The sequence below is a fragment of the Lampetra fluviatilis genome, chromosome 49 (genome assembly GCF_964198595.1).
Source record: "Lampetra fluviatilis chromosome 49, kcLamFluv1.1, whole genome shotgun sequence".
Classification (NCBI taxonomy): domain Eukaryota; kingdom Metazoa; phylum Chordata; class Hyperoartia; order Petromyzontiformes; family Petromyzontidae; genus Lampetra; species Lampetra fluviatilis.
In genome coordinates, this window is record NC_136323.1 from 4,988,089 (window position 1) to 5,014,239 (window position 26,151).

The 26,151-nt window shown below is 50.7% G+C and overlaps 2 protein-coding genes across 4 annotated transcripts in view; both read right to left on the reverse strand.

Annotated features, from left to right (window-relative positions):
* The window catches only part of NEXN (nexilin F-actin binding protein), a 70,040-nt gene that overhangs the window by 37,559 nt on the left and 6,330 nt on the right, over positions 1–26,151 (reverse strand). The window contains exons 1-2 of one of the 3 annotated variants that reach the window (XM_078877996.1): positions 2,416–2,540; positions 627–769 (exon numbers count right to left, since the gene is read on the reverse strand). The exons of 1 other annotated variant lie outside the window; for it this stretch is intronic. The gene's annotated coding sequence lies outside the window, so the exon portion shown is untranslated. Of the gene's footprint in view, positions 1–626; positions 770–2,415; positions 2,541–26,151 lie in introns of those variants that run through there. One more of the 3 variants, XM_078877997.1, reaches the window with a different exon arrangement.
* Positions 1–26,151, reverse strand: part of PRDM12 (PR/SET domain 12) — a 76,492-nt gene that overhangs the window by 18,020 nt on the left and 32,321 nt on the right. The window lies entirely within an intron of this gene.

The window sequence follows — 26,151 nt, forward strand, 5'->3', positions numbered from 1 at the left end:
TGCACCCAGCTGCACCCTAACCCCTGCGAGTTAACCCCCGCGAGTTTACCACTCAAGCCGCATGAAACCGACGGACCCGTCGAGACGACGAGAACCCGTGCGGACGAGCGAGCAGGTGGACGACGACCCCGCACAGCAACGGGCGCGTCGCTAAAAATAGCGACGACGATGGCGCCGGCCGTGAAAGTAACGGTCGGCGGAGGTCGCCGGATCGTTCCGATCTCCCGGCGCGGCAGCTGGAAACAACGGTGGCAAGTTTATTAAGTACCACCCCCTCCACCACCCACCCCCGCCGCACTGCCCCCGCGCTCTGTCCACCCAGCAGGGTCAAGAGGTTTGACCCCTACTACGGACGGCGAGTCGATGGGCTGGTCGCGTTTGGTGGGTAGATGTATAAAGCGCCTCAATGCTAAGCGCTTCACCACGATCATACACTTGCACGTGGGTTGGTAGCGGTTGAAATAAATAGTGGAGTCCAGTGCGGTGTACGGCCATTGTGGAAGAGTAGGCCAAAAATTAGCGAGGTTCATTGTCAACAGCTTAGGCGCACAGAACCAGACCAAGGCGCTGTTAGACATTAAGTGTCAACTCCGCGTGCGGTGAGGCAGAGTGTGGGTGGTGCTTACCAACTCTTCCGAGGCGTACCGACCGGCGTGGAAGAGTAGGCCAAAAACACCCTGTGGAGTAACAGCTCTCGAGAGGAGCGTCCTCAAGCGGAGGCCCTTCCGCCAGCAGTGGCGTGAGCGAGCAGTTGCAGGGGCTGCGCCTTCTACCCGGGGGGGGGGGGGGGTGGGTTAACTTTGACGTTCACTCCGTTTCATCATGGCCAGTCCGTTCAACAGTCGGGCAAAGGTCCGAGCCAGCAAGGCTTCGTGAGCAACTATGAAAGCGCAACTTTGCGCACCGCGAAACATTACGCAAAGCTCCCCCGTGTAGCCCGTAACAAACTGTTGGGGCGAGTGTCGTTGGCGAGTAGCACCTCTGAAGGCCGGCACGGCACATGGCAGTGTGGGGTGGCCAGCACCACGCCCGGGCCGCCTTTGTCTCCCCAGTGGCGATGTTTAACCACACACCGCGACACCAGGTCACTCATTTGAGGCCGAGTCGACCGAGGCGAAGAGGCCCAGGACCGGTCCGGACAATCGTCACCGGTGATGGTCCGCGAGCGGGACTCGAACTCGGGTCGCCGGGTTCTGTAGCGCAGTCGCGCTCTCACCGCTAGACCGCTCGACCACCGCCACCCCCACGTTGAAACATTACACCGCTAGCAGCACACGCAGACTCGTTGATTCCGTGGCCGCTCGACACGGCCGCGCTTACACGGCCTGCGATCACTGGCAACGAACGGGCTTTTCCAATTTGCGCCGCGTTCTCCCGATTGTAAGACGCACTTGGTGTTCTGTATGTTAAGTGCAAATGATGGAGGGGTGGGGGGTGTCTTGGAAACAGGTAAGGGGTGCGAGGCCACGTTTGTTTTAAGCGCTGCGAGCGAACTTTCTGACCCCTGTGAAGAAAAGAGCTTCATAGCTCATCGGATTTCCTCTAGTCGAAATAAAGACTCGGATTCTGCTTAAACTTCATTTCATCGGGGGGGGGGGGGGGGGTGGGGGCTGCCTCGCTCGACTCGGCGTTTAATTCCACCCGGAATAGTGTGGAATGCTGTTCCGGGAGAAAAAGAAAAATTGGCACGGAGCCATTATCCATCTTCGCCTCACTTTGCCCCAAACATGTTCCGTAGGATTATAGGCATATTGGGTACAATCATACAGGATTACCATTGTTGTTGCTACCGTGGGGACAGGCGTATCTTGTATTTGTAGTGGTAGTGCCTTACGCCGATAGTCTCCCACTCCTCCTAGCTGGCTTGGGGCCTGGTCTCTCACTCCCTGGTTTTCGTCGCATAATCCCAGACACGCTTGATTATTTTCGGTGGAGAGAAAAAAAAACCGGCCAAACTTTTTCTCGCTCGGCCACACTTCTCGCATTCTCCACCCTCGGACGCCGCGCGACGCGGCCCAGCGGATCTATAAATAGCATTCGTTGACGGTCACCGAGCGAGAGCAACGCACACAAAAAAAAACCAACCTCACCGTATACAACAACGCAACAATTTAGCGCGGGTCGCGGAACAACGTTTCGAACATTAATTCGCGCTTTCGCCCCAATGGCGCGGGCATTGAAACACCCACCTCCGATTAGCACCGGTTGGCACCGGTTGGCTTAAGTACGGTGCGAAAGAAGTTCAACGTACGTAGCCAAACGCCCCCCCCCACCCCGCCCCCGTCCCCGTTCGAAAGCCGGTCCTCAGGTTGAACGTTAACAAGAACAACAACAACAAGAACAACAACAGCAGCGAACAAATCAACGGGACGTTTTGTGCGCTTCGCGAGGAGCTTAACGGAGACCGTTTCTCACCGAGAGGAATGGCGAGGAGAAAAGGGGGGCTTGCGATCGGGTCCGTCGTCCAGTCGCGGAGTGAGCGCGCGTGCGTGTGCGCGCGTCCGTGCGGTGCCGAACTGCAGCTGTGAGAACCACTTTCCTTAAAAGTCCAGCGCGCTGCCCGCCGCTCGCATTCCTGACAATCCTCACCACCCCCCCACCCCCCGTCTTCTCTCCCTCCCTCCCTCCTCCCACCACCTCCTCCCCCCCTCTCCACCCAACTCCAACAGCCACCCACCCACGCGACCCATCCGACCGCCGCCCACCCCCTCTTAACTCAACTACCGCTACTGTAAAAGCAGTAGTCGAGTTATGAAAAAAAAAATGCGTGTTAGTTCACCAGCCCCGCGTCGGCTTTCCCAAATTATGTTTTAAAGCGAGAAAACTCTGGACCGATTTCCAACTCCCGCGTCTCAACCGGTCGAGTCCGGTTCGCTAAAGAAATGCTGCCGAGTTACCGGAGAGAATTGGCAAGAGCTCTATACCAATGATGCCCCACGGTGAGAGATAACGGGCGTGTGCGCGGTCAAACGCCACTGCTGTGCATCTCTCGGGTCATGCCGCGTGCTGTTCTGAACGATGTCCGACGTTTCGCCCCCCCCCCCCCACATGCCGGAAGCTCACACGCTGAAGGAAGCTGTGAATAGATCTAGATTTGAAGCTTTCGTGACTGCACGGATTCATATTCTTAGGTTTTTTCGGTAAAGTCACGTAGAATTTTTTTTTAAATAAAAGTAAAATTAAAATTAAATAAAAATCACGACGTTTCGGAGGCAACACAAGCTTCCGTCTTCAGGTGGAACCGTCACAGCACGATGGCTATCGTGTTGCCTCCAAAACGTCGTGATTTTTATTTTATTTTACTTTTATTAATTTTAATTTTAATTTTTTAATCTACGTGGCTTTACCGAAAAAAACCTAAGAATATGAAAGCTGTGAATAGATCACGACTCGTAACGGTGACCGTGAAGACACCGTGCGGGCGGGGTGACCTTCATCCAGCAGTGGATAGACCCGTGCATCGTGCTCGTGCCGAGATTCAAGAATCCACCGCCGTGCTGCAACCCCTTGGTGACCTCACAGGCCGAGCTAGCGATAACCGCAAAATCATTCCGTCAACGTATTGACCAGGCGCAGACCTGCTTGGCTTTCGACGTCCGATCACAGTTGCCGCTTGAACCTGGGGCCTGAACATCCGAGGTTTGAGTCCTGATTATGGGCAAATGTTAAAACAAATGTACAAGATGCCTCCTCCACACAGTGGTAACACTGATATGGGTGATTGCACAGTAATGGAATTACAGGGCCAGCGCAGACCATATTAGGCAATGTCCCCCCCTACATCTCGAGTGTGTGCGTGCGTGTGAGGATTTTTTGCACAAAAATTACGGAGAGACGCGTGCTTAGGAATGATACTTGCAGCCAAAACGAGGAGGACCTTGATGAGGAAACACGCACAGGTTGAAGACGCTTACAAAAGACAAAGACGGATCCACACATATATATACAGACAAAAGATCCACCCCCGTATAGCCTTTGCAGACGTTTAGGGCAAGTGCTTTAAGCGAGTAGCGCCTACGAAGGATGGTACGGTACAAGGGGGGGTGGGTGGCCAGCATCACGCCCGGGCCGCCTTTGTCTCCCGAGTGGCGATGTTTACACATCGCACCAGGTACTCATTTGAGGCCGAGTCGACCTAGGTGAGACCCAGGATCAGTTCAGATAATCGTCACTGGTGCTGGTGGCCGTGAACGGGAAACGAACTCGGGTTGCTGGGTTCGTAGCGCAGCGTGCTGTCGATACGGACCAACGACCTCCAGCTACAGCCTACAACAGACTGCTTTGAGAAGTTGATGTTCGTGAGCGCTGATCAAGACACAACAACAACTACAATCGCCGTTCACCACCAAGTGGCAGTGACATCGCCACGGCGCCAGTGCCAGGCTGGGTGCACCTCGAGGCCGAAGGCTCGCTGGTGGCACTGGGCAGACCCAGGTGTTCAGGGGTCGACCGACTGATAGCGAGCGCGCACACGGACAAAGTTCCATCCCCACGTACAGCCTTTCACCGGCTATTGGGGATAAACACGCTGCACAAGTGTCACCGCACAGAAACCCCACGATTTTACCCCCCCCGCCCATCCCAAACCCCACACCCCCTCCTTCACCCCGGCTGCGTCGCAAAATTGGACGCAAAAATGTTCGCGATCCCGGTCTCAGCTGTTCTTGTGGCGCCCCCCACGTCCCGTCGAGTCACCCCATGGCAGACAGCTGCCACCCGCCACGACCAAATACAAAGATCCCCCGTGTAGCCTCAACGGGCTGTTGGGGCAAGTGCCGTTAGCGAGCACCTATGAAGGCTACCGGCACGGCAAACGAGGGGGTGGGTGGCCAGCGCCACGCCCGGCCGCCTTTGTCTCCCTAGTAGCGATGTCTACTACACACCACACCAGGGTGCTCAATTGAGTGGAACGAGGAAAGGCCCAGGACCGGTTCAGATAATCGTCACTGGTGTTGTCCATTAGCGGGAATTGAACTCTGGTCGCTTCGCTGGGTTTGTAGCGCAGCGCGCTAACCACGACACCACCGCTTTGCTCAAGACCACCGTCACCGCCACCACCCCCAACCCCTACCCTGTCCAGTTTCCATGCAGTCTCTCCTCTCGCTCGCTCGCTCGCTCTCCCCGGCTGGAACTCTCCGACACTCACGGACCAAGGCGTTCAAGGGCGAAAAACAAACGTGGGCGACTGAATAGCTTGACTCGTTTTCCCGTTGTTCGTGAAGCGTAAAATATCACCGGCTTACTCGGGGCGCGGGGGGGGGGCTGCCACGGTTGGTGATGGCTGTCGGCACAATGGGGCCTCGCAAGCCAGAGCTCGCCGGTTCGACCCCATCTCCCGGGCGAGGCAGCTCGAAGCGATTGAATCGAAAACGAAATCACGAGTGGATTTGGTCTTCATGCGCCGTCCTCACGGTGCGAAGGAGGAGGCCGTCAGGAAAGCGCTGTACGGTCTTGCCGGTCAGGGCCGGTGTTGATTTTGGTGTAGTACCCAATGAAGTAATTCGCGGGTAAGTTCCCGAATTCGGTTCGGTTTCGACCACGAAGGCCCGCCGTGGCAAATTAATCGCCGTGACGGACACGGTCTGGGGAGACCCTCATCCAGCTCACCGCCGTGATGATGGCACATGCAGGCTTCAATCGAGCAGAGGATAGATCCATGGCTCTAGATGATAGGGCCGAGACCTTCATCCAGCGAGCGCCAGGCTCGCTTCGATGCGAGCGAGCCTGACTGTGCTGATGAGGCAATGTGCGTCGAAACCCCTCCCAGGGTTTTTGCTTCACGTGAAATCGATGCTGCTGAAGTGATGCACGCCCACAAGACCGTGCGCGCGAGATGGGTTGTGTAAGAAATATTCACATTCTGCACATTTATTTTTTTACGTTTAATGTGGAGAGATGGATGCGTGGAGCACACCAAGTCGTCCCGGCTTATTTGTTGAGCAATTATTTTTAAATATCTACTTCCTCCGCCGATGATTCTTCTTTGAGTGACGATTATAAAAAGATAACAACTTCACGACTCACAATTTTTTTTTTTAAACCACCTTCCCACGGCAAGCGAGACGCACACGCGCTCAATGCGCGTGTTCCTTGCACGCGCTTTGAGTTCGCTCGCTCGCTCTCGTAACTCAACACCCCCACCCCACCACAGCCCCCCCCCCCCTATTGGCTGCCCTCAGCTGCCCCCCCCCCACCCCCAAAAAAACCCCGCAGCGAGCACAGTTGCACGTGTCCCGTGTTGACTTTGGGTGGCCGTGGTGCGGGGGGGACGCGGCACCCCCCCCACCAACTTCTCCGCACAGAAACCAGCGGAGTCCAGGCCCCCACACCCCCCCACCCCCCGTCCCTTCACCCTAAACTCGTTTTTATTTGTTACCAGGTAAGGCCCCCACTGAGCTGCCATACAGTAGAACCCCTGTTGACGACTAATAGGTCAACGACGGGCCTCCATAGAGCCCAATGTGTAGTGTGTAGCGTAGTGTGTAGTGTAGTGTATAGTGTAGTGTATCGTGTAGTGTATAGTGTAGAGTATAGTGTAGTGTATAGTGTAGTGTATCGTGTAGTGTGTAGTGTAGTGTATCGTGTAGTGTATCGTGTAGTGTGTATAGTGTAGTGTATCGTGTAGTGTATAGTGTAGTGTATAGTGTAGTGTATCGTGTAGTGTATCGTGTAGTGTATATAGTGTAGTGTATAGTGTAGTGTGTATAGTGTAGTGTATCGTGTAGTGTATAGTGTAGTGTATAGTGTAGTGTGTCGTGTAGTGTATAGTGTAGTGTATAGTGTAGTGTATAGTGTAGTGTATAGTGTAGTGTATAGTGTAGTGTATAGTGTAGTGTATCGTGTAGTGTACCGTGTAGTGTGTTGTAGTGTATAGTGTAGTGTATAGTGTAGTGTATCGTGTAGTGTATCGTGTATAGTGTCGTGTATAGTGTCGTGTAGAGTATAGTGTAGTGTATAGTGTAGTGTATAGTGTAGTGTATTATGCAGTGTAGTGTAGTGTGTGGTAGTGTATAGTGTAGTGTATAGTAGTGTATATTGTAGTGTAGCGTAGATCCCCTCTTAACGACCACCCCTGTTAACGACTATAGTTTAACAAATGCCACCCTCAAAGCAACCGTCCACCCAGCGGTGAGTGGATCGGCAGGTCGGCTCATCCAGCAGCGGATTGACCAAGACCGACAGTGACATTTCTTTGATAACAAAATCCAGCCGGAAGCAATGGCAAAGCGCAAACAAAAAAACAAAACTAAAAAGTTAAGTCACAGACGTACGGGCGAAGGAGCTAACGAACGTACGCAGGCATCAGGCGCTCACCCTAACGCCCACGCGTTCGCATTCTAACGCTGCTCTGATAGCGTTGGTACGCAGCAGAACGCTACCTTTTTTTTTGGCCCAAGCATTTTTAAAAAAAGTATTTAATTGCAAATGCCCGCGCAACAAAGATTTTACGCACATCTGGGCATTGGTTGCGGGGGAGCTGTGTGCCGAGTGTTTTTCCGGAGCCGCTGAGTTATGATTTTCGGCGTTTGCCACTTGGGTTCCGCGTAAAATGGGTGGATGGGCGCACGGATGGATGAGACCCGTTTTGCCGGGCACAGCAAATAAAGGACCGGCCAAAGCTTGTCGCGGTTGTGCTGCACTGTTTTAATTTACCAGGTAAAGCCCGCTGACGTATTAACTCTTGTTCAGAGGCGACCTGGCCACGCATGACGATGGCTCATCGAAGCTGCTATTCGCCGTTACACGTGGGAATTCATAGTGGAGGATCCGGAGAAAAATCCACACGACCACGGGGAGAGGTAACATGCAAACTGTACGAGTCAGGCTCAGGATTGAACCCATGACCTCCCGTATACCAGGCAAGGGAGTTAACATCTCGCCACCGTGGCACCCCGATGCACATTATACCACCACACCGCCACCCCACAACAATTACTTGGGGGGGAAAAAATAACAGCCTGACACACACATGCACCAAAAAATAACCACACACACAGACGGTTGACACGGGCGTTATGTGAAGTTTGTCCAAAAACTAAATTCCGTGCGTGACCGTGAGCGCTGTGAGCGATCCCCCGCGGTCGCGTCCTTGAGTCCTTCGATTGCCGTTCCCGTGCTGCTCGTTTCGTTCCATATTTGGACGGGGAAAGAAATGCTTTTAATTTGTGTGTTTTTTTTCAAACGCGCTACCATCGCCGGTCATTGACGGCGGATGTCCCACGGTTGTGAACTCTGACCCCACGGACAGGGCCCAAAGCCTTTTACGGCCCTGCACTACAAAAACATAACAATAGCGAATATTTGGAGATAACTTACATCTATAATTGTGGCGGCGCCATGGTGGCGAGATGTGGGTTCGATCCAAACCCTGACGACTGCTGTATATTTGGAGTTTGTGTGTCTCTCACCAAGTGGTCGAGTGGATTTTTCTTCGGGTCCTCCAGTTTTTCCCTCCACATTTAGCAGCAATGTGGGTTCAGATAATTTGGCTGCTGCTTTACATTTCCACGTGAAAAGCCACTTCGTTGAACTATCATTTGTGATAGCCAGGATGCTTTTGCAAAAAGTGCTACATAGCTCAATGGGGGCTTACCTGAATAAAATAAAAATAGTTTAATAGTAAAAAACCTTGGATTTAATTCTTCCCATGATAACAAACGTGTCAGGAGCACGGGAATTACATGCACCGAGCAGGAGGGAGCGACCAAGGGAAGGAAAGAATGGGAGCGGCTCGGGTTTTTTCTAATTTAATTTAAAAAGTAATTTAAAATGTAAAAAATGTAATTTGTCCAAGCCATCGTTGGGTTAAAGGAAATTAATTTTCTTTAATACCATTTTAGTGTTAGTGCGGCATTTTCAATTTATTCCGTTACATGATGGTTTTGGCTCAGATTTTCTATTAGTTTGTTTTTTGGTCGGATTTCTATTTTCTTTTCGCTTTTGTCATTGTTTGTGACCAAAGTCACTCATGAAAATGAGAGTCGTATCTACTACAGTGGTAAAGAGTGGGGGGCCTAGTGGCTATGACAGTGGTAGAGAGTGGGGGGCCAGTGGCTATGACAGTAGTAGAGAGTGGGGGGCCTAGTGGCTACTACAGTGGTAGAGAGTGGGGGGCCTAGTGGCTGTGACAGTGGTAGAGAGTGGGGGGCCTAGTGGCTATGACAGTAGTAGAGAGTGGGGGGCCTAGTGGCTACTACAGTGGTAGAGAGTGGGGGGCCAGTGGCTATGACAGTAGTAGAGAGTGGGGGGCCAGTGGCTATGACAGTAGTAGAGAGTGGGGGGCCTAGTGGCTACTACAGTGGTAGAGAGTGGGGGGCCTAGTGGCTACTACAGTGGTAGAGAGTGGGGGGCATAGTGGCTGTGACAGTGGTAGAGAGTGGGGGGCCTAGTGGCTATGGCAGTAGTAGAGAGTGGGGGGCCTAGTGGCTACTACAGTGGTAGAGAGTGGGGGGCCTAGTGGCTGTGACAGTGGTAGAGAGTGGGGGGCCTAGTGGCTATGACAGTGGTAGAGAGTGGGGGGCCAGTGGCTATGACAGTAGTAGAGAGTGGGGGGCCTAGTGGCTACTACAGTGGTAGAGAGTGGGGGGCCTAGTGGCTGTGACAGTGGTAGAGAGTGGGGGGCCTAGTGGCTATGACAGTGGTAGAGAGTGGGGGGCCTAATGGCTATGACAGTGGTAGAGAGTGGGGGGCCTAGTGGCTATGACAGTGGTAGAGAGTGGGGGGCCTAGTGGCTATGACAGTGGTAGAGAGTGGGGGGCCAGTGGTTATGACAGTAGTATAGAGTGGGGGGCCTAGTGGCTATGACAGTGGTAGAGAGTGGGGGGCCTAGTGGCTATGACAGTAGTAGAGAGTGGGGGGCCAGTGGCTATGACAGTGGTAGAGAGTGGGGGGCCTAGTGGCTACGACAGTGGTAGAGAGTGGGGAGCCTAGTGGCTGTGACAGTGGTAGAGAGTGGGGGGCTAGTGGCTGTGACAGTGGTAGAGAGTGGGGGGCCTAGTGGCTATGACAGTGGTAGAGAGTGGGGGGCCTAGTGGCTATGACAGTGGTAGAGAGTGGGGGGCCTAGTAGCTATGACAGTGGTAGAGAGTGGGGGGCCTAGTGGCTATGACAGTAGTAGAGAGTGGGGGGCCTAGTGGCTATGACAGTGGTAGAGAGTGGGGGGCCTAGTGGCTATGACAGTGGTAGAGAGTGGGGGGCCTAGTGGCTGTGACAGTAGAGAGTGGGGGGCCTAGTGGCTATGACAGTAGTAGAGAGTGGGGGGCCTAGTGGCTATGACAGTAGTAGAGAGTGGGGGGCCTAGTGGCTATGACAGTGGTAGAGCGTGGGGGGCTAGTGGCGGTGACAGTGGTAGAGAGTGGGGGGCCTAGTGGCTGTGACAGTAGTAGAGAGTGGGGGGCCTAGTGGCTACTACAGTAGTAGAGAGTGGGGGGCCTAGTGGCTATGACAGTAGTAGAGAGAGTGGGGGGCCTAGTGGCTGTGACAGTGGTAGAGAGTGAGGGGCCCTAGTGGCTATGACAGTTGTAGAGAGTGGGGGGCCTAGTGGCTGTGACAGTGGTAGAGAGTGGGGGGCCTAGTGGCTGTGACAGTGGTAGAGAGTGGGGGGCCTAGTGGCTGTGACAGTTGTAGAGAGTGGGGGGCCTAGTGGCTGTGACAGTGGTAGAGAGTGGGGGGCCTAGTGGCTGTGACAGTGGTAGAGAGTGGGGGGCCTAGTGGCTATGACAGTAGTAGAGAGAGTGAGGGGCCCTAGTGGCTATGACAGTGGTAGAGAGTGGGGGGCCCTAGTGGCTGTGACAGTGGTAGAGAGTGGGGGGCCCTAGTGGCTGTGACAGTGGTAGAGAGTGGGGGGCCTAGTGGCTCTGACAGCTGCCACCAATGGGGGAGCAGCGACAATCGGAGTGCGTCTCGTTGGGTCTCGTGAGCTGCTCCCAGCACCACAATTATCGCGGGTCGTGAGGGTTTTTTTTGGTCTTCTTGGTTCTTTCGGTAAAGTCACGTAGAATGGAAATAATAAAATCAAAAAAATAAAACATAATATTTATTATTATTTTATTATTTCCATTCTACGTGACTTTACCGAAAGAACCAAGAAGATGAAGCCCTGCAGTCACGAAAGCTTTAAATCGAAATGTATTTTATTAGGTTGTATTTTTATTATTTTATTATTTCCATTCTACGTGACTTTACCGAAAGAACCGAGAAGATGAATCCCTGCAGTCACGAAAGCTTTAAATCGAGTTTTTTTGGGGGTTTTCCCCGTGGGAGCTTGTTCAGCTCCGGGCCATGCGCAGCAGCGGCGTGGTTTTTTTTTAACTTCCACAAGCAAGGCCGAAGGCTCCCATAGTCTGACGACGAAAGCCCGATTAACGCGGGGGGGATGGGGGGCGCTGGGTGGGGCTGGGTGGGGTTGCAGCCCGAGGTTGCCTCAACATTCTGTGTTCCAACCCCCATCACTCTCCCCCCCCAAAAGTGTATAAACACATAGAACCTCGGAGATCGAACGCACCAGAACTCGAACAAATCCGTGTTCGAACGATATTTCCGAACATTTTTTGCCCCGGAAACCGAACTAAATTCGGAGGTCGAACGGGAACTCGCGACTTGAAAGAACCTGTCCGACTGAGACGCGTATGGCCAGCGTGCATGACGCTTGCCCAGACAAAGGGTTTACTGTATGAGAGGCTCCGTTAACACGTAGCTCTCAATCTCAATTTTGGAGCTTTCGTGACTGCAGGAATTATTCTTTGGTTCTTTCGGTTAAGTCACGTATAAAGATAAAATAATAAATTAAATAATAGCATACTACGACGTTTCGATTGCAACACAAGAAATCATCATCAGGTATAAAAGAAATAGCAACAAAAATCTAACCAGAAAACTATAGACAGACACACAAGCAGACAGACATCACACAGGCACACAGAGAGAGAACACGTATCGGCAGAAAGAGAGAGGTCGTTTCTGTGACGAGGCCTTAAATATAGAGAGGGGGCGGAGAGAGGGAGGGGGCAGAGAAAAAATTAGCATGTCAATGAGTGGACGACGACGTGGTACGGTAAGCAAGACGACGACGTGGTACGGTACACGCAAGCTTGAAAATTAGAAGACACACTAAAATTAAATAACCTAGCAAAATATCGAAATGTAATGTAATGCAACACGTAGCTCTCACTCAGTGCAGACCCGCAAAACATCGTTCCTTAACTTTTTCAGTAATTTCCTTTATTTTAGTGTTTTTTTGGTGTTTACCCATACACAAGTTTCTTGGTTTTTTTTGTGATTTTATGCATGTAATTACTGTAAACTTCGTGTAAAAATGCTTAATCATGAGAGATGTCTTGTGTTCTGGAACAAAATAATGTCATTTATATTAATTCTTATGGGGAAAATAATTCGGTGTTCGAATGGCCCTCTGGAACGAATTAAGTTCGATCTCCGGGGTACCACTGTACATCGCTTTAACGGCGGTTGAAATGCAATACTGCGGCACAATGACCAATTCGATTGTGCACCTTGGTTGTTTCGCAGCTCCCGATTCAGCGCGGTCGGCTACGTACGGTGCAAAGAAAGTTCAACATGCATTCGCGCAAAGCCAAGGAAATCACCGTGCGCATTGCTTCCAGTTCCGCGCTGAAAATGTGCACTAGTGGTGTTGGTTTTAATGTACATTTGGCTTTGTGCAGTTCGTACGTCGCGTTAAGACAACAACAACAACTGCGATAACCGCGAGGAACCGACAGTCGAGTGTTTGGCATGGGTGGTGGTAAAGGAGTCGAGGGGAGGAATACCATTTAATACTGGTAGGAACCTCCTGGTTACACCAGCCCACAGGGGATTATTGTGTCCGTCCGTCGTGCAGGGAGGGGCTGGGTGGGTGGGGAGAGTGGGGCTGGGTGGGGAGGGTGGGGAGGGGCTGGGTGGGAGGGGTGGGGAGAGGCTGGTCACCCCGTGGTGCCCTTATAAAACTCAACGTTTAACCTACTCACGCTGGCTTGTGCCCGCCCTCACAGTCGGGCATATTTGCGGAATACACCACGCCGCCGTTGACCCTGCAGGCCATTGACCGAGCATCCCAACGTTCCTACCAGCTCCCTCGGCAGGAATGTGTTACAAAGAGGGCCACCACCCCCAACCCCGCCCAATCTATAACAGTCCTGGGGTTCCACCCCATCAATAGGAATCGGGCCCGACTCATAGTTGCTGGCACTTGCGTCGGGTCACAGAGGGAGAACGTTTGAAGACCGAAACAGAAGGAAGATGTCTCACCAACTCTGGCTGTCCGCCTGATGATGCTGGTTGTGGTTGTTGTAATTACCAGCGAAACGTCACGGTACACGAATAGTAAATGTAGTAGTGGGTTTACTCTCCAACACACCGGTGTGCCGAACTAGTAGCGAACTGGCAATGTTTTGATTATTTGACAAACCTTACTAATTGGCTGTGTCGGGTGGTGGCGGGTTTAACGACACATTTATATTTCGATTTAAAGCTTTCGTGACTGCAGGGATTCATCTTCTTGGTTCTTTCGGTAAAGTCACGTAGAATGGAAATAATAAAATAATAAAAATAAAACATAATAAAATAATTCTCACGACGTTTCGGCCACAACGCAAGCAGCGTCTGTCTTATCGACAGACCTGTTCTTCACCTGAGGACGGCTGCTTGCGTTGTGGCCGAAACGTCGTGAGAATTTATTTATTATGTTTTTTTTTTATTATTTTATTATTTCCATTCTACGTGACTTTACCGAAAGAACCAAGAAGACACATTTATATTTACATGATATATAACCCCAAAAAAAACCTCTATAGAAAGTTTATCCAACTTCTATCGCCATCTCCTTCAAATCTGGATTTCAGAGCCAAGAATGACAGTACGATCAGTCCTCGATTTGTGAACATAATTATTTCCCGAGACCCATTGGTTGACAAGTCGGGTGTTCGTAAGGGCGCCGTGGTGGCTAGGAGATGTTAACTACTTCACCTGGTATACAGGCGGGTGTAGAATCGATCACGACCCTGACGTCTGCCGTATATTTGGAGTTTGCGTGTCTCTCACTCTCTCTCCGTGGTCGTGCGGATTTTTCTCCAGGTCCTCCGGTTTTTCCCTCCAAATTTGGAATCAACATGTTTTTAGATTATATGGCTACTGCTATACATGTCCACTTCATTTGGCTATCATTTGTGGCCAGGTCAACTTCTGAAAAAATTAACCCGTAAAAAAAAGTTTTTCACTATAAATCCTTTATATGCGTGGCATCGGTTTTATTTTATTATTCATTTCTGTTTTTCTTGAGTAAGAGTTTCATTTTTATCACATTGGTATTTTAAATTTAATGAATTTTTTTTCCTAAAAAGTGGAAAATTTAGGACATTTTTTTTCACGAAAATAAATTGTCACGCACAACGAGTCTGTGTGCAAAATGTCAGCTCGATTGGATCACGGGAAGTGGGTTAAAAAACGACCGAAAGATTTGCACGGTCGTAAGCGCGCAAGCAAGCAAGCAAGTGAACTTAATATAAAGGATTTAAAAAGAGCTTTACAGTCTAGCTCAGTGTGGGCCTTACCTGGTAAAATAAAAAAGCAGTTTAAAGTTTTTTTTTTAAGTCAAATGTTGTAAGTCTAGTACTGCACGGGAAGTGAATTCTCAAGTGTAGAGAGTAGAAGGTCTCGGCCTGGTCCCGATGATGACTTCACACAAAAAAAAACACCCATTACGTTCGTAAAATTCCAGCTCTGAGAATATGAAAATCGATTTTCAGTTTGAATTCAAACTTACTTCTTCTGCAGTGAAGCGAGTTTGAAAGTGCCGCAGCCTAACTGTGGATAAAAACTGGCATGGGTCTCAGAAATTCACTTTCGCAGCAGCCTGCGAAAGTGAATATTGCAGAGATAATCATCATTATATTCACTTTCACAGGCCCTGCTGCTCTGCGATCGGTTCGAAAATATATCTCTTCATATTCGCACGACGACAAGGGGGGCGGGGGGGGCATTGACAAATTACACATTTTGTTGAAATAACTAACACTAAATAAAATATAGAGCCTATATATTTTTTTCGGGGGAATTGGGACATGTTAGGAAAAGTGGCCACCAGTCCCTCCCAGACCCTCCCAGGCCCTCCCCCGCAATCACGTGACCCCCGTCACAGACGGTGATTTCCTCCGATCCGTCATCGACTCTTGCGGCCGGGGACTCAAGCTCCACGCCGCCGGGGATTTCGGTCGGCGGAGGTGGCGGGGGATAGCGGCTAACACGCAGCAGCTGTGTTAGCCGCTATCCGGCGACTCCATCGCAGCCGGGTTCGAACGCCGATTCCCCGGGAACGCCGTTCCTCGGAAACCGTCCTGGCGCAGAGCCACGCGTCCACACCGTCTCTCGGCTCGTTTTCTCCTCTGGGGAAGTGGTTTTTTTTTGTTGTGGGGATTTTTTCGTTTATGGATTCTTGGAAGGTCAAGTCGGAGCGATTCCCCCTCCTGATCAAACGAGACAGTGGTGGAAATTCCACAGTCGTATGGCGGGGGTGGGGTGCGGTAGGCGAGTCTATTCACTATTGACTTCCCCACAAATTGGTACTATTTTATCGACCCTAGAGGGATGATGGGCCGAGTCAACTCCCCCCCACCCCTCCGACCGGGAATTGAACTTGCAACCTTCAGATTGCGAGCAGTTGGCTCAGTTTGACTGCTCGATTGAGACACTCGTTAGCGGATATCAGGGTGCCGTGGCGGCGAGATGTTAACTACCTCGCCTGGTATACAGGAGGTCGTGGGTTTGATCACGACCCTGACACCTGCTGTATATTTGGAGTTTCGGTGTCTCTCTCTCATCATCATCACGGTGGCTAGGAGATGTTAACTACCTCGCCTGGTATACAGGAGGTTGTGGGTTCGATCCCGACCCTGACGCCTGCTGCTGTATATTTGGAGTTTGCGTGTCTCCCTCTCTCATCATCATCACGGTGGCTAGGAGATGTTAACTACCTCGCCTGGTGTGCAGGAGGTCGTGGGTTCGATCCCGACCCTGACGCCTGCCGTACATTTGGAGTTTGCGTGTCTCTTTTTCTCTCCCTCCACATTTACAATCCACGTGCGTTTAGAGTATGTGGCTGCTATAAATTTGGACATGATGACAAGCCACTTTGTTGAGTTATCATTTGTGATAGCCAGTTCGCTTCTGAAGAACAGCTATATAGCTCAGTGTGCCTTACCTGGTACAATGCAAATTTTACGTATTTTTAAACTATCATTATACTAGGAGCCTAGGAGGGGGAGTCATTTATTGAAAGACGACTTGTCAACTGCGTAACAAGGGAAAGATCTCAAGCCGGGCGCTGGCTCGAGATCTTCCCCTTGTTACGAGCGAGCGATCCTTGGCAGCCGCGGCCCCCAATCATTTGGCCAACAACAACGCCAACAAAGCGAGATGAAGCATCGGCGACGATGGCAACTCCCACACCCCCGTGACCTTCCTCGAGAGGAAGAGACACAGGGCTGGCGCATTCGCACGATCACTCGCCGCCCTGTCGGCTCGTTCCCTCCGCACCTTGCGATGAGCACGTTTGGCTGGCTACGTACGGTGCAAAAGAAGTTCAGCGTAGGTACGTGCGCACGCATCTCGCGCTACGCCACCGCCGTCAGTGAGTTGAGCGCAACCGTCGTGAGACGTGGGGAAAGAAGGGGGCGCGACGTTCACTATCCCCAGCTCTCTCCGTTGCCCTTGATATCAACATCACTCACCATTAGAACCTCATTTGCCAGTAAAAAATATGATAATTGGTTTTTGACCCTTCTATCTGGCAACAAGACTGACACCTTTTTTTTACAAGGAGTCATGTTTGCATAGACCACAATACCTGCAGTCATAGTGCAAACAAAAAACATAACTCTGGTAATGTGCACTGCCCGTGAAGTCATCTGGTCCAACCCATGTGAGACTAGGCTCTAAGGAAAGCTGTCTCGGGTGTGGACCAATCAACTTCAAGGACAGTGCACATTACCAGAGTTATGTTTGTTGTTTGCATTATGACTGCAGGTATTGTGGTCTATGTAAACATGACTCCTTGTAAAAAAAGGTGTCAGTCTTGTTGCCAGATAGAAGGGTTAAAAAACCAATTAACAACATCACTTTTGCGGTGCGTGTCTGTGTGTGTGTGGGGAGCGGTGGTGTAGCGGTGAGCGCGCTGCGCTACGAACCCGGCGACCCGAGTTCGATTTCCGCTCACAGCCTATAACAGTGACGATTATCTTCTTGGTTCTTTCGGTAATGTCACGTAGAAGAGAAATAATAAAATAATTAAAATAAAACATAATAAAATACAATTCTCACGACGTTTCGGCCACAACGCAAGCAGCCGCCCTCAGGTGAAGAACAGGGCTGTCGGAAAGACAGCGTCTGAATGAACACCACCAAGCTTGTGACGATTATATTTACCATTCCTGGTCCTCCCCGTGGTCGACTCGGCCTCAAATGAGTACCTGGTGCGGTGTGTAAGCATAGCGACAAAGGCGTCCCCCCGGCGTGGTGCTGGCCACCCAACTGGTCGTGTGCCGTGACGGCCTTCGTTAGGTGCTACTGCTCGCTAACAGCCCTTGCCCCAACAGTCTGTTACAGGCTACACGGGGGATCTTTGTCTCTGTGTGCGTGTATCTTCGTCTTAGCGCGCGCACGTGTTTTTTTTCGTAGAGCAAATTCCAGAGCCAAGCAGGACAAATAATTCATACGCGCCCGGTCGGTAACTTTTCACGCACCCTGTTAAATCTACGGAAACTATTACGTACTGGAATGCGGCGATTTTTTTTTGTAAAAAAAAAAATGTTTTTTACTCCAGACACCCTCGCAAACCTTCCCCTCCTCACGCCCCCGCCCCCCCCCCCACGTTCGCCACCGCCCGTCGCGTCCCTGACCATCCCCCCCCCAAAATAAAATCCACTTGCGCGTTGCCTAACTTCGATAGTCGGCTCCCCTACCCGCAATGCCTCCTGCTGACATCACCCAAAATTCCACCCCCCCACCCCCCCATCGCGGCGCCACGCAGATGCGGAGCCACTTCGGGAGATGAATTCCACGACGGCTTGACAAGCGCGGCAGTCCCGCGGTGATCCACCAACCCTCGACCCCTCGCTCGCCGCCGCTGCTGCTGATGCCTCCACAGAGCTGGATTACAGACAGCCACGTGCGGCGTAGCCTCGGTGATTTTCTGGCTCGACTCGGCATTGATACGTTGCTCATTTCCTGTTTACGGCCCCTGACCCAGTGTTAGGAATTCCGCATTCCTACGGCGGGGGGTGAGCCGAGTCGTTGGACAATCACTGTCGACTTCCCCTACAGAGCGGCACCAATTGGTTCTTACGTGGATGAGCTCATCTCAATATGCATCCATCACACTCTTTATTTTAGACCGGAGGAATCCGATGAGCTACTAATCGCTGTTTAACCGATGTCCAGTATTGGGTGGATCAGCACAAGTTGCAAGCGGTCACTGCGTTGCATTCAATTCACCGCAGTTAGCATTATTATCATTATCCGTATTCCATCGTTACGATCAATCATCAGCAGCGGCGGTCATGATCTATCCATGGCTGGATGGAAGCCTCCACCCCACGCCATCACTGGGTCACAACGCCAAGAGAACGAAGCTAACATCTGAGAGCAGCACAGAAAAAGAGGAGTCGCATGACTGGCATTGCACCGGGAGACGGGAAGATCTCAACTACCTCGCCTGGTATACGGGAGAGATCTCCACTACCTCGCCTGGTATACGGGAGAGATCTCCACTACCTCGCCTGGTATACGGGAGAGATCTCAACTACCTCGCCTGGTATACGGGAGAGATCTCCACTACCTCGCCTGGAATGCGGGAGGTCGCGAGTTCGATCCCGATCCCATTTGGGGATTGCGTGGTCTCCCTTTGGCGAGGACCTTGATCCAACCGCAGACACTCGATGGCTGTCGACAAGGGGTGATGGATGCACGAGGCTGCGCTTGTGCTCGAGACCCGCTGGAAGGAGCGCGGTACCGTGAAGTCGTGAACATTACGATCCTTCGCTCATTTCCGTTTTGGCTTCGATTTCTGCTTTGAAAGAACTCTGATTAATGTTCGCCCCATCCGCCACGCACCACCCCCCCCCCACATCTCTCCCCCCCCTGCCACTGCCACCCCCCCCCACACCCCTTCTCCTGCATCCACAATGCACCTCACACAGCCACTCCAACCAAACAGCGCTGCCGCAATATGATCCTGACAAAAATATTTGCACAAAATTGCCCTCCAAATGTCATCCCCGTTGTGCTGCAGGCGTGCTGTCATGTGCGTCTATTGCGCAGCAGCGCAGCCCCGAGTGTTCGAGAATGGTCCGCGAAAGCGGATACCACAGAGCTACGTCGGAGATCCTTTCAAGTGACCGCCGGTCCACATACCGAGTGTAGAAGGCAGCTCTCTCTCTCTCTCGCTCTCTCACCCACCCTGTGACACAGAGTCATGCTCGTTGCATGACATTCAAACCGATATTATCACCATCGGAGCTGTAATCTACCCAACATGAAGTCAATGTGATGGGTTTGTTCTGCATTCATTAGCAAGCGGGCTGAGACCATCAACTCACGGGCAGTGGCTAAAACCTAGATGCCAACCCAGAGCCGGCTCGGTGCTCGGACCTCAAAAGCCACCCCCCGCCACCACCTGGATTGCCTCTTCCTTCATCATCATCGTCGTCAGCATCGTCATCATTGTCATCGTCGTTAACATCGTCGTCGTCATCATCGTCGTCATCATCATCGTCGTCGTCGTCATCATCGTCGTCGTCGTCATCATCATCATCGTCGTCGTCATCATCATCATCATCCTCGTCATCATCATTATCGTTCTATTTCTTTGTCACTCTCCGTGTTTATAATCCGTGCGTCACAGCAAGGTGATACACACCTCGGAAATGTTGTCTTCCTCAGACACTGGTACACTCACCAACCAGCAACTGGACATCAAGATGCCATGTCCTGGCTGGCCGGGAGAAGGTGACATAATGTTTTACGATACAATGACATTTCCTAAACGATCAAAATCCGATGCTCCGTGAGTTATCCGTTGTTGAGCCGGATCGCTCAACAACGGATAACTCGCGGCGCAAAGTGCACAACGCGTCACATCCCCCCACCCCCCTCGGATAAATGGGCGCAAAACTTGGCTCGAGTCTGAAAAATAAATACTATTTTAAAAATCCTTTTTTAAAAAACACGCTTTAATGAAATGTACCGTACGAGTAATGGCAGAATTCCACGACTTCAAGAAATGGCCCCGAAGCTTGCCACAACGTAAGGGGCCGTGGTGATTTACAGCCAACGTCAGTTGAGCGTGGACAATTAGAGCCAAGCCGAAACATAACATATAAAAAATATTGTTTAAAAATATTTAATTTTTAATGATAGAATATAGTATTGTCATCAGTATGACATAAGTATACCAAGTTTGCAGTCGATACCACATTGGGAAGTGGGTTAAAATTGAGTTACAAGATTCGAGGATACGACAACAACAAGGACAACAACAACAGACAGAGCGAGTTAAATAAAAGCGTGTAAACATTCCTACCAACAAAAGGGGGCAAACCGACACATTCTCGCTCCAGACGACAAGCCGGGCGAGGTGGCTGCCTGCGCTTGCGGCTGCCGAGGATTGGTAAAGCCACCTGTAGGCCCCGTGCCGCGTACACCTCGTGCCGCGTAGGGACAGCTGCCACTGAGGGGGGGGGGGGTCCCTCTTGGCTAGCAGAGTGAATGAGAAGAGAGGCGATGCGAAGCACTCGAGTTGCCCACCCCCCACCCACCCCGTCCATCTCTCCCTTCCGGACATCCGTGAAATAAAGAGCTTCACAGCTCATCGGATTCTTCCAGTCTGAATAACGATCCTGACGACTCCGATCTTCCGGGTCGCTCTGCTTGCGTCGTTCGCCGTCTCGACGCGCGCCGACGTGTCTCCCCGCGCCGACGTTTTGCAACCGCACGCTGGCGGAGCTTTGCCACTTCGTCGCCGAGGGCGCTATCCCGCCACGAGGAGCGAAACGTCCGGGCAGCCGGGACGACGACGACGCGCCTCGCGACCAGCAGGAGAAAGCGAACGCAGCGTTATTGATCGCGGACCAAGCCGCAGGGGCCCAGTTTAATTCCACAGAGCCACGTGGGGGGGGCGGGGGGGGGGGGCGAGTGTGGAGCGGTGGTTCAGCGGTTAGCGCTGCGAACCCGGCAGCGGTGCCAACCCTAAACTAACTATTTTTTATTTTACCAGGTAAGGCCCACTGAGCTATATAGTTCTTGTTCATAGCGACCTGGCCACAGATGATAGCTCTACAAAGTGGCTTATCACGTGGAGATGTATAGCAGACAAATACTCTAAACGCAGGTTGATTATGAATGTGGAGGGAAAAACCGGAAGACCCGGAGAAAAATCAACACGATCACAGACAGAAAGAGACACGCAAACTCCAAATATGCAGCAGGCGGTCAGGGTCTAGATCGAATCCACGACCTCCTGTATACCAGGCGAGGTAGTAAACATCTAACCACCATGATGATGATGATAGAGAGACACACAAACTCCAAATATGCAGCAGGTGTCAGGGTTGCGATCGATCTCACGACCTCCTACATACCAGGCGAGGTAGTTAGCATCTCCTAACCACCATGATGATGAATGAGAGAGAGAGACACACAAACTCAAAATATGCAGCAGGCGTCAGGGTCGGGATCAGACCCACGACCTCCTGTATACCAGGCGAGGTAGTAAACATCTCATAGCCACCGTGATGATGATGAGAGAGAGAGACACACAAACTCCAAATATGCAGCAGGCGTCAGGGTCGGGATCGAACCCACGACCTCCTGCATACCAGGCGAGGTAGTTAACATCTCATAGCCACTGTGATGCCCTAACCCCCCCTCCACCCCCCTCCACCAGGCCACCAAGCAACTTCTCGAATCTCGCCGCCCCAGAATGTGATGAATTTGGGTCGTCGCCCATCCCTTCCCGTGGACATCTGGGCCCCACTTTTCAGTGAAGGCCAGTTAGCCGAGACAGCCAGGCACAGTGTGAGCACAGCAGTAGAGAATCACACGGACCTACCAGCCCTCTCTGTCATAATTAACGTTCATTGGCGATGAGCGTGCAAGTGAAGTGTAACACTGGTCAAAAAAAAAAATTCTGGCCTGGACTTTTGTAGCTGTTTTGAACAAACTGCAGTGACCGGTATGGTGAAAATGCTTTCAATCCAGCAGTGGATTGTGCGTACTAATGTTGAACTTCTTTTGCACCGTACATAGCCAACCGCAGTGGAAGAACAACGAAACTAAACACGCACGAAAACTGTTCTAAAAAAATTAGTTTTCACTGGAGATTACACTGGTCAACAAAACATAACAAAAATTCTGGCCTGGACTTTTGCAGCTGTTTTAGACTAATTTCAGGGTGCTGATTCCAAATCTGATCTCAGATTTGCTCTATCACATCTCATTTTATGCTATCGGCATACCCCATTTTCATTGATTTTACCCGAAATTAACTCTGTCACTTATGATTGCAAGTTGTTGCGAGTCAGTGACTGCTTTAGTGTTAAAATATGGTGCTGTATTTTTAGGATAGTGTGTTTATAATATCATTTTATGCAAATATCCACATCAATTTAATATTTTTCTCCTGCAGTTTTTATTGAAAATGCAATATTTGATATCTCAAAAACCTGATGTGATAGACAAAAAACGGATGCCAGATTTTGAATCAGCACCCCAAAATTACCTTCAAACCGTTGGAAAACCTTATGCCAGAAAAAGTGTGTTGACCAGTGTAATTAGAGACTCGATTCTGGAGTCTATTGAGGAATTGGCCCCGAGTTTTCACGGTTATTTTAACGTGGCCCCCTATATCTAAACCTATAACTGCGCCTAGCTCGAACCGTTACGCTGACCCTATATCCCTTTAACTTGAACGTAGTCCTAACTCCAAACATAACCCTTCATCGTCCCTGAGAGTGGCGCGCCGTAGCCTCTCAAGCTCTCATTCGAACTGGAAAATCACTTTGGCTGTGCGACGTTGAACTTTTAAAAATCGCTGACCCCTCACGCATTAGGCCCTGGCACAACGCCGATCCACCCCGAACCGCCGGGCGGTGTTTGCGAGCGACGGATCTACGCGTGATTGCGTGCGTGAGTGCGCGCACGTGCGAGCGCGTGCGTGCGTTACAAATCGACAAAGCGAAGTGGTGGCCGATGAATCATCCCGAACTCTCGCTTTATCATTTCACGTCGTCCCCCTACTCTTCGTCGTCGCCGCCGCCGCCGCCACCGCCTTTGCCGTACCACTTGCTGTTGCCACTTTGCCAAAAAAACCTCCACCCGCCGTCTAAATGTGGACACGCGGCAACTGCGCCTGAAAATAGAAATCCACGGCAGCCCCCGGGCCAGACCGAGCATCTGTCGTGGGGCTACAGGGGAATGTACGCGTTGCTGGACGGAGGGGAGGGGGGGGGTTGGTTGTCTTGATTGGCACCACACAATTGAGCGGGTCCAACTGGGTGACTCTAGGAGGGGGGTCCATAATGGCCACGTCAAAGACACTGAGTAGGCACCACTACGATCATTTACACCATTGGAACCTCATTTGCCAGTAAAAAATATGATAATTGTTTTTTTTATTCATCTATTTGGCAATAAAACTGACACCTTTTTTTTTTACAAGGAGTCAGTGCGCCTTTTGGCGTCTAAGGAAAGCTGTCTCGGGTGTGGACCAATCAACTTCAAGGACAGTGCATATTATCAGAGTTATGTTTTTTGTTTACATTATGGCTGCAGGTATTGTGGTCTATGCAAACATGACTCCTTTTTAAAAAAATGTGTCAGTTTTGTTGCCAGAGAGAAGGGTAAAAAAAACAATTACCACTACGATCTACATTTCTTTTTAACATATTGCGTTTTGCTGGGCACAGGCCTCACAAAAAAGCCAAGCAGCCAGTAACAAACAGGACTTTTCAAGACTATAATAAATAAATATAATAGATGACTTGAATGAGCAAAAGGTTCTAAGGGTTTGGGAAACGAGACGAGGGAATTCCAAAGTGGGAAGATGCAGAAAGAAAAGCGGCGTGAACTGCGGTGTGGTGAGTGGGCGAGTGTGAATGGGTGAGTGTGAATGGGCGAGTGTGAATGGGTGAGTGGGTCGGCGAGTGTGAATGGGTGCGAGAGTGACTGGACGAATGAGTGGGTGAGCGAAGGGGTCGGTGAGTGGGTGAGCGAGTGGGTCGGTGAATTTGAATGGGTGAGGGGGTCAGTGAGTGTGAATGGATGAGAAAGTGACTGAGCGAGTGGGTCGGTGAGTGGTTGAATCAGGGGGCGAGTGGGTCAGTGAGTGGTTGAGCGAGTGGGCGAGTGGGTCGGTGAGTGTGAATGGGTGAGTGCGTTGTTGTGACTGGTTGACCACACTGTGGATGAGATGGAACGGCCACTCTGGCAGATCTAGCGTCCACCATGGGTGGGTAATAGTCGCCCATAAAACATGACCCAGGCTCAACCACGCTTAGCTTCTGAAATATGACAATGGCCCTGAATGTACGTTGAACTTCTTTCGTACCGTACGTAGCCAACTGTGCCAATCGGAGGTCGATTACACTGGTCAACAAAAAATACACTTTTTTCTGGCCTGGACTTTTGCAGCTGTTTTAGACTAATTTCAGGGTGCTGATTCCAAATCTGATCTCAGATTTGCTCTATCACATCATTTTTATGCTATCGGCATACCCCATTTTCATTGATTTTACTCGAAATTAACTCTGTCAATTATGATTGCAAGTTGTTGCGAGTCAGTGACTGCTTTAGTGTTAAAATATGGTGCTGTATTTTTAGGATAGTGTGTTTATAATATCATTTTATGTAGATATCCACATTTATTTAATATTTTTCTTCTGCAGTTTTTATTGAAAATGCAATATTTGATATCTCAAAAACTTGATGTGATAGTCAAAAACTGATGCCAGATTTGGAATCAGCACCCCAAAATTACCTTCAAACCGTTGGAATACCTTATGCCAGAAAAAGTGTGTTGACCAGTGTTATCAGGGTTCTTGAATAATTTTCAGAGGGGTAGATGGAGGGTCACTTTCATCAGTATGTGAGGGCCGCTACACATTTGAAACCATTGGGGGTTTGACAGCAACACGGTGATGATGATGATGACCATGGGGTTTTCACTGTTCGTGTATTGTCGGTGAGGTAGGGAGCCCCAGCATGTCAAGGGCCGCCAGTGGCCCTGCGCGTCTTGCAATGAAGAACACCGTCTTACATCAACAACAACAACAGCCGCCATTCGCCACTAAGTAGCGGCGAGGTCAACATAGCGCTTGTGCCAGGCTACGTGCACTCTTATATCACCACCGCCACCATCAAGCACCGTGACCTTGTTTTTTGTCATTGCGAAGTGAGAACTCAGGGTGTGTTTTCAAAGTGGCCAACCCGAGCTGATATTTTGCAACTCCAAGCGTGTCCACCAGAGGTCAGAGTCGTACAAGCGGAGAAAAAAATACCCCCACTAATAGAACAAAACCCACAACACTTTCGCCACATAACAGTGTGGCATTCACATGAAGACTATTACTGTAGTAGACGACGTTTCGGGCAATGACCCTTTTTAGTCAAAAGGGGGAAATAAAAAAAAGTGTTGCCAGTGGCCATGGAGGAAAATAAAAGTGTTAAACATATTACAGATAAAATCAGCAATGATTATTGTTAAAAAGGGGGTGCCGTGGGGAGAGGGGATGCCGAGGGGGGGGAGGGTGCGGTGATGTGGCCCAGCGGTAGCGACTTTGCCGCTTGTCGCAGAGGATCGCGGTTCAAACCCAAGGGCCGCCCTGATTAATACTGCGTATGTTGAATAACCGTTAATGATATCTGAGCACCCCCTACGTCTGGTTTTCTAGTGGACGCTCAAGATCGCGTGACGTCACTCACAAGAGCAGGCCCCTGCGTGTGCAGGCGGCAGGGTTCCAAATGTTTGCAAATTAGAAAAAAAAACTAACAAAAGTGACACTGAGATACTACTCATTGCACGCTTATTACACACAAAGGAGGCTTGCCACGAATGAACCACACACAAGTAGCACACTTCGCTGATCTCAT